Raw genomic sequence first — 17,408 nt, forward strand, 5'->3', positions numbered from 1 at the left:
GTCCAACCTACAAGGAAGTGGTGGGGGTAGGGGGAGGGGGAGAAAGGGGAAGGAGACAAAGGTAAAAGTGAAAATAAAAGTTAAATTTAAAAGAAAAGTTAAAGGGAAAAGGGAACAAAACATCAGAGAGAAGAAATAAGAGGAAAGGAAAGAGAAAAATAAAATTGGGAAAAAATAGTGTGAAAGGAAATAAAGAATAAGTAATCTTACATGTAAATGTGAATGGGATGAACTCTCCCATAAAAAAGAAATAGAGGGCAGAATGGATTAAAAACGAGAATCCTACAATATGTTGTTTACAAGAAACACATTTGAAGCAAAGATATACACACACAGGGTAAAAGTACATAGCTAGAGCAAAATATATTGCTCCGGGGTAGTGATCCTTATCTCAAACAACTCAAAAACAAAAATAGATCTCATTAAAAGGAATAAGTAAGGAAACTAAATGTTCTTAAAAGGTACCATAGACAATGAAGTTACCGTGTTTCCCCATGTATAAGATCCACTTTAATTTGGGGGCCCAAAATTTGAAAAAATGTATTACATAAAGTTATTGAACTCAAGTTTCATTCAACATGAAATTCAAAGACCTTCTGCTCATGGCTTTCAGGCATCTTTTGGGCAAGTCTGGTGCATGTATGCATGCTTAGTCCATTCCATTTTGTGAACCTGAAGCACCAAATGTATCCTTTGAAATCAGTCACTTCTTTTTCATCAGTCTCATGCTAAACCATCTATGTGGACACAGGAATTCCAATTGCCCTTTTTCCTCGATCTATATCTTCAATTCCCTCTCTAAATCAGGCCATTTTTGCTGACTAGCCTCTCATGGCCTTCTTCTGCTATGGTGTTTTCAGTAGAATTTCTTCTTCCTGTAGCCAGTCTTGGATTGCTTTCTCAGTTGGAGGTGGATTAAACTTATATTCAGCAGCATGATTTCCATTCACTTTTGCAAACCAGATCATTTTGAATTTGAATTCAACACTGTATGAAAATCTTTTCTGAGCTAGTTCTGGGCAGAATGTGGCGAAATGTAACCTATACCAGTAACAATTAGTTCAAAACAACAAGTGTGAAAAAGAGGGGAGTGCAAGTAAAAAAAATCTACAACAATGAGCACAAAAACAAGCACAAAAAAGTGGGAAATGCAAATAAAAAAATCTACAACCACTGCATAAGAAGCTCCCAGTTTTTAGATGCCAAATTTTTCAAAAAAGGGTGCATCTTATACATGTGGAAATATGGTATCTCATTATAAAACGCAATTCTTAGAAGAGAAGCTGAAAGAATGACAAGGAGACAGACAGCAAAACTTTAATAATGGGGGACTTCAACTTTCCTTTCTCAGAATTAGATAAATATAACCAAAAAATAAAAAAGGAGAAAGTTAAGAAGGTATATAAAATCTTAGAAAACTTAACTATGATAGACTTCTGGAGAAAACTGAATGGGGATAGCTAAGAATTTACCTTTTTCTCTGCAGTACGTGACACTCATACCAAAACTGACCATAGGTGATGAACCGAGGGCATAAAAACCTTACAATCAAATGCAGAAAGGCAGAAATATTAAATGCATGCTTTTCAAATCATGATGGAATAAAATTACATTTAATCAAGGACTATAGAAAGAAAAACCAAAAATTAATTGGAAACTAGATAACTTATTTTAAGGAATGATTGAATCAAACACAAATCATGGAAATAATCAACCATTTCATCCAAGAAAATAATAACAATGAGACATCATACAAAATTTTATGGAATGCAGTCAAAGCAGTTTTTAGGGGAAATTTTATATTTCTAAATATTTATATGAATAAGACAGAAAAAAAGATCAATGAATTGAGAATACAATTAAAAAACCAGAAAAGAAACAAATTAAAGATTCTCCAATTAAATAGCAAATTAGAAATTTTGAAAATCAAAGAAGAGATTAATAAAATTGAAAGCAAGAAAATCATTAATCTAATAAATAAAAACTAAGACTTAATTTTATAAAATAAAAACAAAAATTATATAAACATTTGGTTAATTCGATTTTAAACAGAAAGAAGATTACAAATTACCAGTATCGAACAAAGAAGATTACAAATTACCAGTATCAAAAATGAAAAGGGTAAACTCACCACTAATAAGAAGGAAATTAAAGAGATAATCTGGGGTTTTTTTGCCCAACTTTATGCTAATAAATTTGACCATTTGAATGAAATGGATGAATATTTACAAAACTACAAACTACCCAGTTTAACAGAAATACCCTCTTTCCAGAAAAAATCAATAAACTCCCTAAGTAAAAGTCTCCAGGTCCAGATAAATTTACAATTGAATTCTACTAAACATTTAAGGAAAAATTAATTCCAATTCAATATAAACTATTTTAAAAATAAAAGTTCTTCCAAATTCCTTTTATGTCATGAATATGGACCTGATACCTAAACCAGGAAGAGTCAAAACAGACAAAAATTATAAACTAATCTCCTTAATGACATTGATGCAAAAGTCTTTTTTTTTTTAGGTTTTTTTGCAAGGCAAATGGGGTTAAGTGGCTTGCCCAAGGCCACACAGCTAGGTAATTAATAAGTGTCTGAGACCGGATTTGAACCCAGGTACTGCTGACTCCAAGGCCGGTGCTTTATCCACTGCGCCACCTAGCTGCCCCTGATGCAAAAGTCTTAAATAAAATTTTAGCAAAGAAATGACAAGTTATCGCCAGGATAATACAACATGATCAGGAAGAATTCTACCAAATGGGCAGGGCTGGCTCAATATTAGGAAAACACCATAATTGAACATATCAGTACCAAAACCACAGAAATCATATGCTTATCTCAATAGATGCTGAAAAAGCCTTTGATAAAATACAAGATCCATTCCTATTAAACTAAAGAGTATAGGAATTAATAGAGTTTTCCTTAAAATAATAAGCAGCATCTATCTGAAACCATCAACCAATCTTTTAGGTAATAGGGATAAACTAGGAGCATTACTTTTAAGACCAGGGATGAAACAAGGATGTCCATTATTACCATTACTATTCAATATAGAATTAGAAATATTAGCTTTAGCAATAAGAGAAGAAAAAAAGAAATTGAAGGAATTAGAATTGGCAATGAGGAACCAAAACTTTCACTCTTTGTAGATGATATGATGGTATACTTAGAGAACTCTAGAAAATCTTCTTAAAAACAACTAAAAACTTCAGCAAAGTAGCAGGATATAAAATAAACCCACAAACTCATCAACATATATATATATATATATGAACAACAAGGCCCAAGGGCAAAAGATATTGGGAATCTACCTCCCAAGACGAACTCAGTAACTCTATGAACATAATTACAATACACTTTTCACACAAATAAATTCAGAGCTAAAGAATTGGGAAAATGTCAATTACTCATGGTAAGGTGAAGTTAATATTAAATGACAATTCTACCCAAATTACATTACTTATTAAGTGACATACTTATCAAACTACCAAATAACTATTTTACAAAACCATAAAAATAATAACAAAATTCATTTGTAGCAACAAAAGACCAAGAATAATTGCAAGGGAACTGAGGAAAAAAATGTAAAGGAAGGTGGCCTAGCACTACCAGATCTAAAACTATGCTATAAAGCAACAGTCATCAAAACTGCCTGGTACTGATTAAGAAACAGAGTAGTGGATCAGTAGATTAGGATAGGTATAAAAGAAATAGGAGTAAATGACTATAAAAATCTATTGCCTGACAAACGCAGGCATTAGCTTCGGGGATAAGAACTCACTAAAAACTGTTAGGAAAATGGAAAATAGTATGGCAAAAACTGGGTATAGACCCACATCTCACATCCTATACCAAAATAAGGTCAAAATGGGCACAGGATTTGAACATAAAGGAAGATAGGAACAATTAATAGATCAAGAAATATCTATCAGATCAATGGAAAGGAGAAAAATTTATGACCAAATAAAAATAGAGTACATTATAAATTTTTAAATTGATGATTTTGACTATATTAAATTAAAAAGGGGTTGCACTAATAAAACCAATGCTTTTCAAGATCAGAAGGACAACAGAAACGATTTTCACAGAGTTCTGATAAAGGTCTCATCTCTAAAAATATGGAGAAAATTGAATCAAATTTATAGAGTTACAATTCATGAGGATCAAAGGATATGAGCAAGCAGTTTTCAAATGAAGAAATTAAAGTTATATATAATCTTATATAAACATGCTCCAAATCATTATTTTTTAAAATTAAAAATTTTATTTATTTTGAGTTTTACAATTTTTCTCCTAATATTACTTTACTCCCTCCACCCCCCACAGAAGGCAATTTGTCAGTCTTTACATTGTTTACATGGTATACATTGATCCAAATTGAGTGTGATGAGAGAGAAATTATATCCTTAAGGAAGAAACAAAGTATAAGAGATAGCAAGATCAGACAATAAGATATCAGGTCTTTTTTTAAAAATTTAAGGTAATGATCTTGATCTTTGTTCAAGCTCCACAGTTGTTTCTCTGGATACAGATGGCATTCTCCATTGCAGAGAGACCCAAATTGTTCCCAATTGTTGCACTGATGGAATGAGCAAGTCCATCAAGGTTGATCACCAACCCCATGTTGCTGTTGGGGTATACAGTGTTTTTCTGGTTCTGCTCATCTCACTCAGCATCAGTTCATGCAAATCCCTCCAGGCTTCCCTGAAATCCCGTCCCTTCTGGTTTCTAATAGAACAATATAGTGTTCTATGACATACATATACCACAGTTTGCTTAGCCATTGCCCAATTGAAGGACATTTACTTGATTTCCAATTCTTTGCCAACACAAACAGGGCTGCTGTGAATATTTTTGTACAAGTGATGTTTTTACCCTTTTTGCTCATCTCCTCAGGGTATAGATGCAGTAGTGGTATTGCTGGATTAAAGGGTATGTACATTTTTGTTGCCCTCTGGGCATAGTTCCAAATTTCTCTCCAGAAAGGTTGGATGAGTTCATAGCTCCACCAACTATGTAATAGTGTCCTAGATTTCCCACAACCCTTCCAACAGTGAACATTATCCTTTCTGGTCATATTGGCCAGTCTGAGAGGTGTGAGGTGATACCTCAGAGAAGTTTTAATTTGCATTTCTCTAAAAAGTAATGATTTAGAGCAATTTTTCATATGACTATGGATTGCTTTGATCTCATCTGTAAAGTGTCTTTGCATATCCTTTGACCATTTGTCAATTGGGGAATGGCTTTTTTTAAAAAAAATATTACTCTGTTCTCTGTATATTTTAGAAATGAGTCCTTTGTCAGAAACATTAGCTGTAAAGATTGTTTCCCAGTTTACTACATTTCTTTTGATCTTGGTTACAGTGGTTTTGTTTGTGCAAAAGCTTTTTTAATTTAATGTAATCTCAATCATCTAGTTTGTTTTTAGTGATGTTCTCCATCTCTTCCTTAGTCATAAACTGCTTCCCTTTCCATAGATCTGACAGGTAAACTAGTCCTTGATCTTCTAATTTGCTTATAGTATTGTTTTTTATGTCTAAATCTTGTATCTATTTGGATCATATCTTGGTATATATATATATTTATATTTATATTTATATTTATATTTACATTTTTATATATATGGTGTGAGGTGTTGGTTTAATCTAACTTTCTTCCATACTAACTTCCAATTTTCCCAGCAGTTTTTATCAAAGAGAGAGTTTTTATCTCAATAGCTGGACTCTCTGGGTTTATCAAACAGATGATTAGTATAATCATTTCCTGCTATTGCACCTAATCTATTCCATTGGTCTAACACTCTGTTTCTTAGCCAATACCAAACAGTTTTAATGACTAATGCTTTATAATATAATTTTAGATCAGGTAGGGTTAAGCCCCCTTCTTTTTCACTCCAAATTATTATTTATTAAAGAAATGTAAATTAAAATAACTCTAAGGTACCACCTCACACCTATAAAACTGGCTAAAATGACAAAAAGGACTTAATCAGTTTTGGAGAGGTTGTGAGTTTGAAGAAGATTGGGACATTACTGTACTGCTGTTGGAACTGTGAAATGATCCAAATATTCCAGAGATTAATATGGAAATATGCCCAAAGCACTATAAAACTGATCATACCCTTTGTCACAGTGATACCAATACTATATCTATATCCAGAAGAAATCATAAAAATTGGGAAAAGTCCCTCGTGTTCTGAAATATTTGTAGCAGCAATTTTTTTTGGCAAAGAATTGGAAATTGAGGGAATGTTGATCCACTGGGGAATGGTTGAACAAGTTATAGTACATAAATTTTAAGGAGTACTATTGTTTTATAAGCAATGACGAATGGTCGACTTCTAAAGAAGCAAGGAGAGAGTTACAGGAACTAATGCTGAGTGAAGGGAACAGAAGCAAAAGAACAACATTGTGAGTTGATCAACTATGATGGATGCAGTTCCTCTCAGTAGTTCAAAGAACTTGGTCAACCTTGAAGATCCTGTTATAGATAATGCTATCAACATCCAGACCCCCCCCCCAAAAAAGATCAAGAATATCATGCAATATCATGTCTGTGTTTCTGTCTGTATTTGGGAGTGTGTATTTGTGTGTGTGTGTGTGTGTTTGTGTGTGTGTGTGTATACACATCTTACATTTTAGTTGTTTGGATATTTTTCTTAGCTCTTTGACATGATTGTAAGCTCCTGGAGGACAAGGGATTATGTATCATTCTAGTCCTTGGTCATCACTGTCTATTACATTAAACTGTACCTAGCAAGTATTTAACAAATATTTGATAAATACAAGTTACTGCTTACTTCTCTGGTGGACTTATGATAAGGAAAGTAACTCACCCCAGAGACAGAACCATTGAAATCCAAATACAGACTGTACATTTTTTTCTCTTTCTCTATTCTTGATATTTCTCATCTTTTTTGAGGGGGGAGGGGGTTTATGTTTAGTCTTATAACACATTCAGTTTACATCAATGTATGGCATGGAAACAATGTAGAGACTATCAGACAGCCTTCTGTCGGGGGGGGGAAGAGAAGTTGGGGAAAAATTGTAGAATTCAGAGCCTTGCAAAAAATGATGGGTACATATTACTATTGTATAGAATTGGAAAACAAATAAAATGTTAAAATGTTAAAAAAAAGTACAAGTTATTAATTGAGTTAGGTGTCATTCATTAAACTTGCATGTTTTGAAAGCCTACTACATTCTGTCAATCATCTCTTGAGGGTGATTCAAAAATAAGATTTGCTCCAGATTTTGCCTTCTAGAAGCTTATAGTCTTCAATTTGAAGATGTGTAAGGTTCATAGCAAGCAAATTTTAGAAGGGATTCTGAGCCCAAATCTATCTGGTTGAAGAGTAGTGGAGGGCATACAGGAGAGGTAGGAAAAGAAAGGGAGTCAGAGAAAGAGAGGTGGGGAAAGGGAGGGACAGAGAAGAAAAAGAGGGAGAGTAGAAGAGGGGGATCAAGAGAGGGATACTAATGGAAGAAGCCCTGACCTGAACAGGTGATTATGAGGGGATGTGCATTCTAGGTCAGAAGTTAATATTTTCTAGGTTCATAAAACTTTCAAAGGATCTATTTCAGAGTGTCTATGAGTTTGGACAGGAATTTTTTCACTTTCAAACTGAAATTTAGCATTTATTTCAATTATTAATATAGGCAACAAATTATACTAATAAATGATCTGTAGGCTTCACCAGATTGTTGAAGGGTTCTGTGGTACAAAAAAGGCTAAAAACCCTGATTCTAGGTCATTAGATTCATAAACAATTACATTGCCTCTGAAAATCTTCAATAATATATAGCTTTTATCTTTTCCTAATATTTTAAAAAATTGTATAAATGTATTTATTTATTTTTCCTAGCTTATAACACTTGAAAAAGTCAGAATTTTATTAGGCACGATGTGTCCTCTCAGCCTCACACACACTGCTGGGGCCGAAGCAGGCATCTTTATTAACCTTCTCTGGAGCTGGAAACTCCAGCCATCAGCGGCCAGTTCAGTGAAAAGACTGGCACAGAAATCCCCATCCCTTACCCTCTGAGCACAGGACTCTGACTTCAGGCAGATGCCCATTGTTCTCTTTATTACAGCCAAGGTAATTTTTCCTATGAAGCAAACACCACTGTGGGCTTGTTTAAAAGCCACCTGCTGCATCCCACACTGCAGTCTTTGGCACAAAGATGGGAGGTTCAAGCTGTTGGACTGGCACATTTCCAGCTAGCTGCTCTAGATTTGGCCACAAGGGGGCAATGTTAGCTATGGGATGAAGTGTCTTCCGACCAAAGTGACCAAGATGCCTAAAACAAACATTGCCAATTAATGTTAGAAAAGAGTCTTTTGTGTCTGCTCTTTGACATACAGATAGCAAGCTGGACTGTCTTTTGGATACAGATCTCTGTTTCTTCCACACAATTTATTGGGGAGAAAACCAACAACAACAACCTTACTACTGCTTAAGGAGCCAATTAGTTTGAGTGGCACTCCTACACCAAAGAAGGGAGCTGCATTGGAAGAAAGACTGAATCAAAACAAGTCTATGAATTACAACAAAATCTATTTCTAAATGTATTCTTGAGTTTAAAACCCTTCCTAGTTTCTTCTTTAAGTAGCTAACAAGGAGTAGAAATTAATGTTATAGATCATAGGTCTAGACTAGAGTTTCAAGAGACATGAGAAATACTCTGCTTCAGTTTCCTTATTTTAAAGATGAGGAAATGATTTGCCCCAAATCACACAAGTAGTAAGTAAAAGAGTAAGAATTTTACTCTTATTCCAAATCTAATTCTCTTTCAATATTAATTGATCACCTATTCTGTTTACAAGTCCCAGGAGTTGAAAATTAATCTGGACCATATCCTCAGGGAGGAGAAATAAGGCATATCCACACAAGACTAAGACTGGAGATTGAGATTCTGATCCTAGCTCTGTCATTAACTAGTGGTGTAGCCTTGAGAGAATTACTTTCCCTCTCTGAGGTCCACAGAGTTACCCTGACTATAAAATGAGGGTTTAGATAACATGATTTTTAAGCGTCCTTCAGGTTCTGTTTTCTAATTTCATGAATTATCTATTCCATGAACTTTAATGATATAGTCTTTAGAATCTTTGCATTTTTACATCACCTTCCTAACATAATCACTGACTTTTAGTGGTTCTTTATGAGCAGAAGTGTCTTTACCATATCTCATTTGATTCTCTGAACAATCTTGTGAGCTAAATTCATCCCCATTTTACAAGTAAGGAAACTAAGGGTCCTAAGAGTTACATGAATTATAAGTGTAACAACCAGGATTCAAATCTCACTTCTCTGACCTTTCATCCAGTGCCCATCCATAGCTTTTATGTCATAATATTTCTATGTCTGTTTTCAAATTAGGAAAGGCTGTTTCATTCAAAATGTCCATAGTTTCATGGATTCCAGGCTGCAGGACCTAGAGGTCATCCAGTTTAATTCCCTCAGTTTATAGGTAGGAAAACTAAGCTTCAGAGAGATGACATATCCAAGGAAACAGCTTACAGTGGCAGAAATGGGATTTGAATCCAGGGTTCTTGATTCCAAATCCAATGTTCTTTCCATTTCACTCTGATGTCTACCCCTCCCCCAGCTAAGTAGCAGATTGTGTAGAGGCCAAAGAGCAGTAGCCACCATTTCAAACACTGTACCATGCAGCAGACATCAAACAGATGAGCCAGAGATGAGCAAATTTGTTATTTCAAATCAAAAGCAATTTAATATTTTTAAAGGCTGGTTTCATCTTTAAATTACATAGTCAATGAATAGTTAAAAATTTCTTTGCATTGAATACCCTACAGGAATGTAAGATAGTTTTTTTCTTTTTTTTTTTTTTTTTTTAGTGAGCAAGAAATCTATTTTGTTCCTTCTCATCTCCCCCCCTTAAAAAAAAATCTCTTAAATTTTTTTTTTTATCATTTAGGGTATTTTCAAATACCTATAAAAATGGGAAACAGAGCACAAAGAAATTGTTGCCATTATCATTTTATGAGATTTCTATGACACCTCTAATAAAATTAGTAGTTTATTATAATGACCTTTTCTTGTTTTCTTATGTGAGCAATGACTTTCATTCCCCAAAGACTGAGAAGCACATGTGACCTAGCTTGCTTTCTTAATGAAGGATTAGACACATTGAAATTTTTTTTTTAGATTTTTCAAGGCAATGGGGTTAAGTGGCTTGCCCAAGGCCACACAGCTAGGTAATTATTAAGTGTCTGAGGTCAGATTTGAACCCAGGTACTCCTGACTCCAAGGCCGGTGCTTTATCCACTACGCCACCTAGCCGCCACGACTCATTGAAATTTAAAGCTGGAAGTTCTCACATTCAGAGGCATCAAACTGTGAACCAAATCAAAAAGTAATTGAACTGGAAGGGACATAGACAGTCATTTAACCCATTTTTTTAAAAAAAATTTTACAAATGAGAAAACTGAATTCTTTAAAAATGAAGCAACTTCCCTAAGTTCACCTGAAGTTTGCTGCTCAGCCAAGACCAGAGGCAGTGTGACATATAGTAAAGAATACTGTTTGGAGTCAGAAGACCCCTGATTTCAATCCTTACTCAGCTGGTTACTCTATTAAAAATATGATCCTGGGTAAGTCACTTTATTGAGGGGCAGAGGGAAGAGGGTTTTGTTTTCCCCATCTGTAAAATGATCTCCCAGGTCCCAGGTCCCATTCAGTTCTAAAATAATGATCCTAAATCATTTGGTATTGGTCTCCAATTTCAAGTAACTGCCTTCATAAGGTAAGAAGACCCACTTTTGTAATAGGCAACTCCTTCTCCAAAGGAAACAATAACATTTTTTTTTAGGTTTTTGCAAGGCAAATGGGGTTAAGTGGCTTGCCCAAGGCCACACAGCTAGGTAATTATTAAGTGTCTGAGACCAGATTTGAACCCAGGTACTCCTGATTCCAGGGCCGGTGCTTTATCCACTATGCCACCTAGCCGCCCAAACAATAACATTTTAAGACTCATGTTCAGTAACTTAAATGTAGAAAAAACATCAGCACATAATATGCACTTCAATCACCCTAGTTCAAGGTTTAATCTCTTCTTGCCTAGATCACAGTAAAAGATTTCTTCTGCTATTGGGATTTTCTCTCCAAAGTTCATCTCCACTTGCTGGCTAAAAAATCTTCCTTCTTCTCTTGTTAGATCATTTGTCAAATCTAGAATTTTCAGCAAGGTTCCAATGCTTAATTTAGTATAAGCTCTTGACGGGCATTTAAGCCACTCAAAAATATAATTCTAACCTACCTAGACAGCTAGCCAGGTGGTACAATGGATAGAGTACAAAGTCAGAAGATCTGAATTTGAATCCAGACTCAGATAATTTCTATGTGTCTCTGGACAAGTCATTTAACCTCTGCATGACTCAGTTTCCTCAAAAGTAAAATGGGAATAATAACAGTACTAACCTCCCAGGGTTGTTTTGAGGATCAAGTGTGATATGTGTAAAGTACTTAGAATAAAGTTTGGCACATAATATTCACTTTTAAAAAACTAGTATCCTGATGGCTAGTAAGGACTATGGCCAAGATAGCATTTCCCCTCAGAAACAACATGAAGAAACCTCTTAACAGAAATTTGATCAACAAAACCCAGAAAGAGAAGCTAGGAGAAGAACACCTACCAAGAAGGTCTGTCTCAGGGGACTATGGGTGAACTGGGAGACAAGAACAGGGGATCAGCTTGGGAACAGCAGCTAGGGGAAGTCAGAGGGTCAGGCTCAGTCTTAAAGACTTTGGTGAGGTGAACAGCTGATTCAAAATCCAACTTTAGCTGTGGAGTCTTTGGCCTGGGAGAGGAGCTACAGGAGGCTAAGTTCCAGCACAGAGTTTCAGAGCACACCTGGAGAACAACCAGCTGGGTCTGTGACCTTAGTGGAGCCCTTTGGCCTGAACAAACAACAAACAATACTCCCCCCTACCCCGCTCAGGCTGACACATGGTTAACAGAGTTCACTCAACAGAAAGAGATCAACCCCCTCTCCCTGGGGGCCCAGCCCAGTGTTCAAGGTCAACTCAGACCCTGCTGATGGAGTCCCCAAACACTCCAGAGAAAGCAACCAGCACTCCCTACTGGTTGGCACTTGGAACTACTAAGCCATGTGAACAAAGCCTCTAGGATCTTCAAAAGCAAACCTCTGAGAGCCAGCCCCCCCAACACAATATCCTAGAAAGATAAAGAAAGCCAGAGGAAGGGGGGCCCATGGAGAAATACTTAGAAAAAACAGATTCTAACCCAGAGAGCTCTAGCACTGCTGAGGAGAATATGAATTGATCTCCAGCCCACAAAGACTTCCTTGAATAAATCAGGAAGGAGTTTAAAAATCAATTGGAAAAATTGGGAAAAGAATCTCAAGAGGAAATTAATATGTTGCAAAAGAAAATTAACATCTTATAACAAGAAAATGAATCCTTGGAAAATACAATTGGATAAATAGAAAATGAGATTAATTCTCTCAGATTTTCAATTGGGTAAATGAAAAAAGAAAATAATTCTCTCAAAACTACACTTGAGCAAATGGAAAACTCCTTCAAAAGTAGAACTGACCAACTGTAAAAGGAGTTGCGAAAGATAAATGAAGAAAAATCTTCTTTTCTAAAAAAGAGAATGGAATCATTGGGAAGCTAATGGCTTCATGAGGCAAGCTTGTGTTAAACAAAACCAAAAGATCGAAAAGATAGAAGAAAATGTGGAATACTTCATCAGCAAAACCACTGACCATGAGAACAGATCAAGAAGGGAGAACCTGAGAATTATAGGCCTTCCTGAAAACATTGAAGAGAAAAAAGCCTGGACTTACTATTACAGGATTCAGTGATTAATTGCCCTGATATCATGGAATCAGAGGGCAAAATAGTTATTGAAAGAATAATTCGATCCCCTCTGGAAAGAAATCCTAAAATGAAAACACCAAGGAATGTTGTGCCCAAATTCCAGAACTATCAGATAAAAGAGAAAATCTGCAAGGAGCCAAAAAGAAACAATTTAGATACCAAGGGGCCACAGTAAGGATTACCCAGGACCTGGCTGTATCAACATTAAGGGATCAGAGGACCTGGAACTAGATATTCCAAAGAGCAAGGGAGCTTGGAATGCAGCCAAGAATGCACTACCCAGCAAAGCTGAGGCTTCTCTTCCAGGGGAAAAGATAGGCATTTAGTGAAATGAGAGATTTCCAAAATTTCATGATGAAAAGACCAGAGCTAAATAAAAAATTTGGACATCAAAGAGGAGGCTCAAGAGATACATGAAAAGGTTAAAAAACTGCTTTCCAATAAGATGAAACTGATTATATATCCACTTGGGAGAAATAGTCTCATAATTCTTGAGAATTATAATTCTATTAGAGAGAATATACTTAGCCAGAAGTCATTGACACTCATAACTTTTCCGTGACTCACATAGAATGACTTAAAAACAATACTTCCTTAAAAAGGGGGACAGTAAGGAGATGGGAGGATGGAAGAGACTAAATGGGGTAAATCTCATCAAGAGGTACAAAAGATCTACTGTAATTGAGGGGAAGAAGGGAGGAGATGAGAACCACCTGAATCTTCATCTCATCAGACTTGGCTTAAAGTTAACTTACACACACTAAGTTTAGTTAAGAAACTTACTTTACCTTTCAAGCATTAAAAAGGGAAAAGGGGAGCAGGGGACAGGGAGGGGGAGAAAAAGGGGAAATATAAGAAGGAAGGGAAGTAGGGGAAAAGGGAAAGGGGAAAGAAAGGGGAGGGGGATTGATATAAGAGGGTATTCAGAAACAAAACACTGGGGAACATGGATTAAAAAAAGGGGGGGAAATACAAAGAGAAGACAGCATGGAGTTCTATAAAGAGTTATTAATTATAACCTTGAATGTGAATGGGATGAAATCTCCCTTAAAAAGTAAGCAAATAGCAAAATGGATTTAAAAAACAGAATCCTACAATATGCTGCTTACAAGAAACTCATATGAGGCAGATATATATATATATATATATATATATATATATATATATATATATATATAGAGAGAGAGAGAGAGAGAGAGAGAGAGAGAGAGAGAGAGAGAGAATGAGTGAGTAAAGGTAAAAATGTAAAAGGTTGGAGCAAAGTATAGTTTGCTTCAGATGAAGTGAAAATGCAGGGGTAGCAATCCTTATCTCAGACAAAGCAGCTGCAAAAATAGAGAACATTAAAAGAGATAAGGAAGGAAACTATATCCTCCTGCAAGATACTATAGACAATAATATAATTTCAATACTGAATATTTATGCATACAATGGTACAGCATACAAAATCTTAGAGGAGAAGTTGAAAGAGTTACAGGAAGACATAGACAGCAAAAGTCTACTAGTGGGAGACACATCAACCTCCCACTCTCAGATTTAGATAAATCTAATCATAAAATGAACAAGAAGGAAGTTAAGGAGGTAAATAGATTGCCAGAAAACCTAGATATGATAGACCTATGCAGGAAATTGAATGGGGATAGAAAGGAATATACCTTTTTCTCTGCAGTACATGGCACTTACATAAAATTGACCATGTCCTAGGGCATAAAAACAAAAAGGCATAAATAGTGAATGCATCTTTCTCAGATCATAATGCAATAAAAATCATAGGCAATACTGGGCCAGCGAGATATAGACCCAGAACTAATTGGAAAGTAAATAGCCTCATTTTAAAGAATGAGTAGATCAAGCAACAAATTATAGAAAGCATTCATTATTTTATCCTAGATAATGACAATAATGAAGCAACATGCCAAAACCTATGGGATTCACTGAAAGCAACTGTCAGGGGATATATTACATCTTTAAATGCTTACATGAATAAATTAGAGAAAGAAGAAATCAATGAACTAATATTCAACTAAAAATTTAGAGAATGAACAAATTAAAAACACCCAATTAAATATCAAATTAGAAATTCTAAAAATTAAATGATAAATAAATAAAATCAAAAGCAAGAAAACTATTGAACTAATAAATAAAACCAAGAGCTGTTTTTAATGAAAAAAAAAACAATAAAATTGATAAACCTCTGGTCAATTTGATTTTAAAAAAAAAGAAAGAAAGAAGAAAACCAAATTGCTAGTATCATAAATGAAATAGGTGAACTCACCCCCAATGAGGAGGAAATTAAAGTAATAATTCAGAATTATTTTACCCAATTCTCTGCCAATTAATTTGACAATCTAAGTGAAATGGACGCATATTTGTAAAAATATAAGTTGCTCAGATAAAATGAAGAGGAAATCAAAAACCTAAATAACCCTATCCCAGAAAAAGAAATTCAACAAGTCATTATTGAACTCCCTAAGAAAAAATCTCCAGGGCCAGATGGATTCACAAATGAATCCTATGAAACATTTAAGGAACAATTAGTTCCAATTCTAGATAAACTCTTTGGGAAAATGGGTGAAGATGGAACTCTGCCAAATTCTTTCAATGATACCAATATGGTGCTGATACCCAAACCAGAAAGAGTTAAAACAGAGAAAGAAAATTATAGACCTATCTCCCTGATGAATATAGATGCAAAAATCTTAAATAAAATCTTAGCAAAACGATTACAACAAATTATCACTACGATAATACATTATGATCAAGTAGGATTTATCCCAGGAATTCAGGGTTGGTTCAATATTAGAAAAAACTGTTAGTATAATTAATTACATAGCTATCAGAAATCATATGATCATATCAATAGATGTTGAAAAAGCATTTGAAAAAATATAGCACCGATTCCTTTTAAAAACACTAGAGAGTGTAGAAATAAATGGATTGTTTCCTCAAAATAATAATCAGTATCTATCTGAAATCACCAACAAGCATTATATGCAATGGGGATAGGCTAGAGGCATTCCCAGTAAGATCGGGGTGAAACGAGGATGCCCATTATCACCACTACTATTCAATATTGTATTAGAAATGTTAGCTTCAGCAATAAGAGAAGAAAAAGAAGTTGAAGGAATTGGAATTGGGAAGAAAGAGATAAAACTCTCACTCTTTGCAGATGACATGATGATACCTAGAGAATCCCAAAAAATTCATCTAAAAAACTACTAGAAATAATTAGCAACTTTAGCAAAGCCACAGAATATAAAATAAATCCTCATAAATACTTAACATTTCTATATATAACTAGCAAGATACAGCAGAAAGAGCTAGAAAAAGAAATCCCATTCAAAGTAACCTCAGACAATATAAAATATGTGGGAGTCTACCTGCCAAGGTAGACTCAAAAACTTTTTGAAAGCAATTACAAAACACTTCTCAAACAAATAAAATCAGATTTAAATAACTGTGCAAACATCAACTGCTCATGGATAGATCAAGCTAATATAATAAAAATGACAATTCTACCAAAATTAACCTACTTGTTTAGTGCCCTATCAATCAAAATTCAAAAAGTTACTTTAATGAGTTAGAAAAAGTAAGTAAATTTATATGGAGAAATAAAAAGTCAAGAATTTCCATGGATTCAATGAAAAAAAGTACAAAAAGAAGGTGGCTTAGCCTTACCAGATCTAAAATTATATTATAAAGCATCATTCATCAGAACTGTTTGGTATTAGCTAAGAAATAGAGTGGTGAATCAGTAGAATAGACTAGGTGCAATAGCAGGAAATGATTATAGTAATCTGCTGTTTGATTAACCTAAAGAGTCCAGCTATTGGGATTAAAAACTCTCTCTTCAATACTGTTGGGGAAAATTGGAAGTTCGTAAGGAAGAAACTTAGATTAGACCAACACCTCACACCCTATACCAAGATAAGATCCAAATGGATACAGGATTTAGACATAAAAATGAACATTATAAGCAAACCAGAAGATCAAGGAGTAATTTACCCATCAGATCTGTAGAAAGGGAAGCAGTTTATGACCAAGGAAGAGATAGATAACATCAGTAAAAAAACAAACTAGATAATTTTGATCACATTAAATTAAAAAGCTTTTGCACAGACAAAACCACTGTAACCAAGATCAAAAGAAAGGCAGTAAACTGGGAAACAAGTTTTACAACTATTATTTACAATTTATTATTTACAACTATTATTATTATTTCTGACAAAGGACTCATTTCTAAAATATACAGAGACTGAGTCAAATTTTCAAAAAAAAAATGGTCAAAGGATATGCAAAGGCAAACCACAGCTGAGGAAATCAAAGTGATTCATAGTCATATGAAAAATTGCTCTAAATCATTACTTATTAGAGAAATGCAAATTAAAACATCTTTGAGATACCATCTCACACCTTTCAGACTGGACAATATGACCAGAAAGGACAATGAACAATGTTGGAAGGGATGTGGGAAAGCTGAGACACTAATACATTGTTGGTGGAGCTGTGATCTCATCCAACCTTTCTGGAGAGCAATCTGGAATTATG

The sequence above is a fragment of the Macrotis lagotis genome, chromosome 3 (assembly GCF_037893015.1).
Source record: "Macrotis lagotis isolate mMagLag1 chromosome 3, bilby.v1.9.chrom.fasta, whole genome shotgun sequence".
NCBI classification, from domain to species: domain Eukaryota; kingdom Metazoa; phylum Chordata; class Mammalia; order Peramelemorphia; family Peramelidae; genus Macrotis; species Macrotis lagotis.